Genomic DNA, 8838 nt, shown 5'->3' with positions numbered 1-8838 from the left:
AGCTCAACAGAGACACAACCTGCAATTCGCCCTTCCTATCCAGTATGCTAAAATTTCTATGGAGAAAATGGAAGGAGTGGGAAAAAGGTTGAAAATGAATGCATTTAAAGGTAGGCTTGTGCAAAAGATTACAGGGAAGATTCGGTGAGTAAGGGCAATAATTGTTCATTAATGTGGCGTGCGCTAGGAAGGATGCTGCGTGTGCTCTATGTTACACATTCCATCAAATCTGCACATACACAGCTCGACTAGGTAATCATGACATGACAATATTAGTCTTTCCAATTTTTTTTGTAGCTTGAGCACATACCACCTTAGATTTTTCTATTCATGACTTAATCATGCCTCAGGAGATGTTGTACTGGGACCCACCTTGATCTAATTTGATGAATTAAAACCTACATACAACTTATGTTAGTGCACAAAATCAGCATTGAACCTAAAGTTGAAGTTTTGGAGGGACGGGTTTCAACTTCTACTTCGATTTCAATAAGGCAGATGCGAGGAAAGAAATTGGGCTGGTGGATGATGATTGATGCTGAACTGAAGTTGAAGTCAAAGTAAATAGATCTTCAAGTTCAACTTCAATGACGAACATGAGACCAAGAGACCAGGATGCATTAAAGCTATAAGTGTTAACACTCGCTATGCCATCTCTCAGCCACTTCATAGGAAATTTAGATGAACTGGTCTACTCTTGGTAGGTGGAAAACCCTCTCAATGTTGTTAGCTTGCAAATCCAATACCACTTTCCCTATGATGCTTTTGACCATGAAATTACTAAGGTGACCTACACTCACTAATCTAGAATGTATCAATGTAGACACCAAGGTTGACCTTTATGTTGGCTTGTTGCAAATTCTTAAGAAATCTCCTAAATCTATGTGTCTGAGGTTGGTATCTCTGATTTCAGCATAATCATCATGGAATCTTGACTTTGAAGATACACCTTGGAATTTGAAAATGACTGGCTTGGGTGTTTCTCTAGATGTGGCTGCCATTTGGTTATGTTACTTGTACATAGCAAGAGAAAATGTTATTAGTCTAAATAGAGCGTAAAATTTAAACAAAACCATGAGTAAAAAAAAAGTCCCCTTTGGGTGATTTTATTATTATTATTAAAAAAAAATTATTATTATTTTTTTTAACTTTCAAAATTTTACAATTCTTTTGAAAATTAAAATCAAATCATTTAAAAGAAATGTGTGAAGGGGTTTTGGAAGTCGCATCATAGCCCAAGGGCCACACAGTGTGTGGTGATGGGAGGTTACAACTACAAACTACGTAGGGGTTCACATTGGCACCGTTGCTAGTGAGGTGAAGTTTGGTGCCCACGGGTGTGCAAGAATTTCCCTTTTCATTAATGCCACAGTGGGTGAGGTTTGGGTGGTGCCTTGAGTGTGGGCATGCAAACACTACCGTGGGCACATGTTGCTAGCATCACTGCAAGTATAGGCGTGCAATTGCTACCCTTTTATTAATGCCACCATGATGGGCGAGAGTTGAGCACTACTCTTACCTTTGATTGAAAAACTCTCCCAAAAAAAATGCAAAATGTTGTGAAAACCTGGTGTTTTATAACCCCCACATGCCTTGGTGCGTGTTCTGCCTGCCAATGCATGCACATTGGGAGATTATTGAATTTTATTTTTTTTTGAAATTTTCTCAATTTTTCCAATTTTTTCATAATTTTTTTTAATTTTCTATTTATTGTATTTTTTTCAATTTTCTACCTTTTTTTGTGTTTGTTTTTTTTTACTCTAAAATCTATCTCTGACATAATTTTCTTCTCCACACTCTTAAACTGTGAGTCTAGGAGTTAAAATAAAGTAGCGGGTCCCAATTCCTAGTGAGGAATGGGGCATGTCTTGTGGACACCACAAAAAATAAACCCAAAAAGAGAAATAAATGACCAAGGCATTTCTTTATCAACAAAAAATATTCCAATGTGTGTCAAACACCAACAAGACTTTGAACATTTCAAGCATCTTTCAAATGACTATTCAATCAAAAACTTAAAACTCAAAAGCTTCAAACTCAATGTGTGCATTGTGTATTCATTCCCTTTGACATGCCAAGAAGTAGTCAATCAAAGTTTTCTAACAACTCAAACAAATCTTCCACTCCTCCTAGCTCATTCATTCAGAATATCCATGAAGGCTTTTTATTAATCAATTCAAGGGCTCTTGGTTGGATGCCACATTCTTTTAAATTTTTGGCTATTTGAATAATTTCTCCATGTCATTCAAAATGTTACTTTTGATGAGACAATGCTTTGAGTACAAGATACTCTATTTTGAGAACGTATCTTCTGCCATTTTAGATCTTTTAGAATCCTTCAGACTTAACATCGTACTTCTTCTTCTTCTTCTTTTTTCGGTATCCCGACTACACTTAGGCTATGTAATCAAGGCATCAATTTCATTTCTTGGATTCAATCTCTTTTGAACATCCCATGCATTCCTCTTTTAAAACTTTTGGGAAACTCTCACGCCAAACAATGATCTTAGCAACCTTTCAAGGAGACCCTTCTTATTTGAACCAGTTCAAGTTTGGATCATCTCTTGCCATATTTGACTTCAAATTGACAACACCTAGAACAATCAACTTTTTAAGATTTGCAAAGTGTTGAGAACTTGTTGGTCTAGGCCTTTGATTTCCAGACAAAAAATCTCCTATTTCCACAAGAAATATCCATTGCTTGGTTGGTATAAGACACATAATTGTCCAAATATTTTGACAAAGAAATACCTCTTCCTAAAACCAAAACCAAAGAGTAGTTAGTGAAATATTTGAGAAAATCTTAAGTACACCTTACCCCATAGGACTAAAACAACTTTGAACGGAAACACTTGTTGGAATAAAAATCTAAGCTAAATGCAAAAATAAAATCTAACTAATTTTATTTTTGTCTTTTAGGCTTCAAAATAATGCTTCAAAAACTACCCATTTATGGGTAAAGGAAGAAATTCCCTCTGTAAGGAACTCAGCCTAAAAGTGTTTTCTCCCAAAATTTCTCTGATTTGATAAGGGCCTGTCCACAAGCATTAAAGCTTGGTATGGCTACCTAGCTTTTGTTTCACTTTATCCCAGAGTAGAACAAGGTCAAAAATCTTGAATGATTTGATCATGGCTCTCTTGTCAAACCATCTTTTCACAATAGCAGTTGTTCATTTTTCATCCATCTCTAAAAGATTCATCAATCTGGTTTGTACTTTATCAGCATGTTTAGCATACCCACTCATGAATTTCAAAATGAGAATTCTGAGGTTGAGTGGAAATATTGGTTCTTGTCTATAGACAATCAAATATGGAGAAGTCCCCAAGGAATTTTTGATACTCACTTGATCTATCCATAGGGCATATTTTAGTTGTGTATGCCAATCTCCAGGATTCTTCTTCAATAATCATTTTATTACTGTAATCAAGTTCTTGTTTGTAGATTCTTCTACCCCATTTCCTTGCAGGTAGTAATTTGAACAGAACTTGATAATAACTTTGTTTTCAAATGCCCACTGGGTCAAGAATGCGGATGTAAAAGTAGACCCATTATCACACACAAGGGTGAATTTCATTTTGAATCTAGTAACAATGTGTTCTTCTAAAAAGCCTATCACCACCTTAGCAGTGCAATTTCTGAATGTTTCTAGTTTTGTCCATTATGTGCAATAATTCATACCTGTGAGAATAAATGCATGTCTAGTTGATGATGATGGATTTACTGGACCAATGAAGTCCAACCCCCACTTTGCAAAGGGGTGTATCTTGTACATAGGTTGTAAGGGTATTTCTAGATTCCTTTCTCTATTGGCACTAGTTTGATAGATATGACAAGAGCGTACATGATTGAAAGTGTCTTTGAATATTGACGGCAAAAAACAACCTAATCTTAGAATCATGTGGGCTATTGCTTCTACTAAACCATGTCCTATACCATACTGATCATGAAAGTGTTCCAAGACTTCTTTTTCCTCCTCATGGCCTAAACACTTCACATAAATCCCTTCATAGTTTCTTTTATACAACTTGTTGTCATCCAGCATATAAGATTTATACTTCATTTTATGTCCCCTACATTGTGAACTATTCATCCACTTGGGGCATTGGTATTGTAGGAGATCATAGAAAATGTCTTGATACCAAACATCTATCACCACTCCTTGATTAATGTCAACTTGTGATACAACTATCTTCTTTTGATCATCTTCATTCATTTCATCGTCAAACTTGAATTCCTTTTCATTCCCATCCTGGTTATCAACTACCATTTTTGACAACCCTTGACCTCTAACTAATCTCATAGATTAAATTTTGAGATCAAATTCTTGGAGTATGGCCATCCATTTTTCTCTCCTTTCACCAAGTTCATTCTGCATCAAAAGCGTCTTTACTACTAGATCAGGCACAATTGCATACACCTTACTTCTCAGTATGTAGTGATGAAACTTCTTTACTGCCTTGATCAATGCAAAAGATTGTTTATCAAGGTTTGAATAATTCAACTCTACATTTTTCAAAGGATAACTCATGAAAGAAATTGGTCTTTCATCCTCCTTCTCTCTTTTTTGTGTCAAGATTCCTGCACAAGAATGTTGGGAAGCAAAGGAATAGACCTTGAAAGGTAACTCATAATCTGGACTCACCAAAACTGGGGCCGTTGAAATGGAAACTTTGATATCTTCAAATGATTTCTTTATTTCTAGAGACCACTTAGTTTTAGCTTCCTTCTTAAGAAAATCATTAAGAGGATCAACTATTTCTACAAATCCACTTATGAATTTTTGCACAAAGTTTATCTTTCCAAAGAAAGACTTCAATTCCTTTCGATTGTGTGGAGATGCTAACTTTAGAATAGATTCAACTCTATCTAGATCAATGAAGATTCCAACTTCAGAAATAACATGTCCCAAGAGCTTTCCTTTAGTAATGCCAAATGAGCATTTCTTGGGATTAAGAGATATGTTGTATTTACAACATCTATTATACCTATCTTAGATCACCAATGTGGGTGCTTCAATCTTTTGAAAAGATAGTCAAGTCATCTATATAGATGACTATACATCTATTAATCAATCCTTTAAAAGCTTCATCCATCACTTGTTGAAATGTAGCTCTCATATTGATTAGTCCAAAGGGCATCCTTCTGTAGGAAAAAGTTCCTCACTTAGTCATGAAAGTTATCTTCAAATGATCTTGTTCATCAACCATCACCTGGTTATATCCCAAGTATCCATCCAAGAATGAAATCATTTTCGAACCATTAACAATTTGCAAAACCTCATCCAGTGAGGGTAGAGGATAGTTATCCTTCTAAGATGCTAGATTCAAGTTACAAAAGTCAACACAGAGGCAAATCTCCCCTATCTTCTTCTGCACAAGAACCAAATTTGCCACCCATGTGGAATGGTAGATAGGAAATATGATCTTAGCATCTAGTAACTTCTTTACTTCTTTCATGATTAGTGGTTCAATGAGAGGATTTACTAGTCTTTGTCTTTGTCAGAATGGTTTGGCATCGGGCTTCAGTGGGATGTCATGTGTGATAATATTAGGATCATAAGTCTTCAACTCTTCATAGCTCCAGACAATGAAATCCTTATACTCGATGAGAAATTTGAGCATGTCATCCCTTTCTTGTGGGTTGCACACTTTTCCTATGTATACCATTCTTGGTTCTTCATTAGTACCCAAATTGTGCAAGTCATGTTCTTCAATTCCCTTTTCTTGGGTTTCCCTTCTATTGAGTACTAATTCATCATGATCAAAGATATGTTCAAGGTCAACCATTCCTTTTGGAATAGTGTTAGTTTTTAAATTCAGAATCCCATCTTCATCTTTAAGTCCATCATCTTAAGGTTTGTCATCTGGTGTATCATCATTTTCTTGACACTCAAAGGTGATATTATCAGGGATTGATGGAATAGTGACCAATTCTACTAAAAATCTTTTCAACTTGGTTCTTTTAACTAGTTGAAAAGCACTTGCTAAGATGGCAAGAGCATTTGCTACCATATTCTTTCTTCTTGGAATGGATTTGATGTTTAAGGGTTTGAAGTCATCCAATATATGTCATACCCTTTTTCTATAAGCAAGTAGTCTTTTATCATTGTAAGAGTGTATGGATTTTATTTGTCATATAACCAATTGAGAGTTCCCTTCGATTTTGAGAGTCATGACTCCTTTTTCCATTGCAAAGAGAAGTCCTTGAGTTAACTCATATTCTATAGCATTATTAGTACATCTAAACTACAATCGATATGTAGCATAGAAAGACCGACCTTTTGGGTTGACCAATTCAATACCTACACTGGCTCCCATCTTGCACCTAGAACCATCAAAGCAGAGTGTCCAAATTGCATTTTCCTTGGGTTTTCAAACTTTATGCTTATTCATCCTTAATTTGTCTTTTACTTGATCCTTGAATGATTGTTTCTTAGGAACCCATTGTTACTTTCCTTATGTAGGACTTGAAGAGTCCCCTTCATAATCTGTAGATAGAGGAAGTGCATGTTCTTCTTGTTTATCTTGAATTTCTCCTATCAGCTCTTTCATTTCCTCAACATTAGGTTTAGGATGAATGACTACCAAAGTCCATCCTTTACCTTTTACATATCATCTTCTTCTTTGGACTTTAATCATCCCTAGAGGAGGAGAAGACAAACCTCCACCATCTAAAGAGGTATCACTGTATGATACATTTAAATCTTCACTTTCTTCTTCAACCTTTTCAACAAGGTTGGATGAGTTGAATGTATTTTAACTTTCTATGAGTTCATCTATTGAGATGTTTTTATACTTTCTTTCCATCATGTGGGTCAATAAATTTGCAACTGCTTCTTGATATGATGGAAATTCAAATTCAGAATGAATAACTTTTTGTAACCAAAAGAATCCTGCAAGGAGGAGGATATTGGGATCAGCTTCCTCTCCTAAACATTGTAAATTAGTCACCATACTATTTATGAACTGTGTCATGGTTTCTCTTTTGGGTACTGACACCTTAGATTCTTCATTCTAATCTTGAAATGAATTGTTTGGAACCATATCCAATACCATCATTTTATATGAACCCAAATCCAATTGTAAGAATGCTATTTCATTTAGGGCATTGTAATCTATGATCATTGTATTCAATTTGGGCTTAGGATCTATCTTGATTTGATTATTCAATCCTTTCCATGGCAACCACAATTGAGTGAAGTCTATAGAAAACCATCCTCTTAGACATTTCATCCATTCTCTACTTAGAAGTAACCCATATGTTTCTGGGATATCAACCACATGTATGTTAATAACATCTTGAATCCTGGGGTCAACTTTCAACTCTATCCACACATCTTTTAGCACACCAATGCCTTTCACCTTTATTTTATCCAACTTTATCACTGCTCAATTAGAGGGTTGAGGACTAACTCCTAGCCTTTGAGCTATTGATAATGGCATTACATTACATGAAGCTCCTAAATCAATGAGGCAATTGTGAAGATTCTTACCATATATCCTTATGCTTAGCAAAAATGGGGGTACCTCAACTTTATCTTTGAACATAGTAGGTATCACTTCTATAGAATTTACTTGTTGCAACATTGCCTTTTGAGGGATAGCATTCATATTGTGGGAAACCTTTGTATTATCCAATGTCTTCATGAGTGCTTCTTGTTGTTGTGGACAATTCTACAACCTGTCAAACATCGACATATTAGCTTTAGTCTTTTTCAAATCTTCTACTACATTGTACTTTTCAATAGACCAAGTAGGATTCTTTAGTATTATTGGTATGTTTACTTGATTTTGATTCTATTGTCCTCCTTGCACTGGTCTTACTAGTGGGGGATTTTTACTTGCTCTTGGATCAGGAGGATTTGGTTGCAAACTTGGAGGAATCCCATGGGATCCTTTCTATTTTAGAGATTGTACGTATTCCGCTTGTCATTTCAAAAGGCAAACATCTCATCATGTTGAAAGTCTGGTTATTGCCTAAATGGGAATGAGAATTCCTTATTTTTTGATTGTTCCACTTTTGAATTTTGTGTAGAATCATAAGATTCCAATAACATAGTATTGAATTGAACAGGAGGAGGATTGTCATTTACTTGTGAATTTTGATTCACCTCCTGATTACTATTGTAATACAAACCATCATTGTTAGGAACATTTTGGCTATCATCATATTGATTGATATCACCATAATGCACATTGTTGTTGTTGTTGTTAGTAGGAATGCTTCCATTATTGGGATGAGTGTTCCATTGTCACTTTTTCCTTCAGAAGCCATTATTATGATTAGGAGGATTGAAGTTGTTTCCTCCACCATTATTTCTTGCATTGTTGTTGTTATTCACATTGAAGTTCCTATTTTAATTCTAACCAAAATTATTGTTGTAGGGGCTAGCATTATTTCTTTGGAATTTATTATTTTGTCCTTGTGAAAATCTAAGATGTGTCAATTCATTGTTCATCTGTGACATAGTCTTCTTCATTTGACCAACTTTTGAAATGAGGTTGTTATCCTTTTCCATAGGAACCATTTCTTTCTATTCAATGAAAACTATTTTTGGAGGCTCATACCTTGGATATGTTATCACTTGAGTTTGTGGAGTGGGCACTTACTGTAATGAAACTGGGTTCATAGTTATGAACTGGCTAGGCACTGTAGGTGCTCCCAAAGGGTATGTTGGTATTGTAGGGATTGCTTGTACTGGAAGCATCATTCCTCCTCCATTAGGATTGGCTTGCTTCATGAACGTGGTCACTTCTACAAAGACATTATCCAATGTGTCAATATTTTCTATAGGAAGTCTTCTCAGAAAGATCGCCATAAGAGAGTCCATAGTAGTC

The sequence above is a fragment of the Cupressus sempervirens genome, chromosome 4, assembly GCF_028749045.1.
Source record: "Cupressus sempervirens isolate cs-2001-9-10 chromosome 4, ASM2874904v1, whole genome shotgun sequence".
NCBI classification, from domain to species: Eukaryota; Viridiplantae; Streptophyta; class Pinopsida; order Cupressales; family Cupressaceae; genus Cupressus; species Cupressus sempervirens.
Note: the sequence above shows the minus strand (reverse complement) of the source record.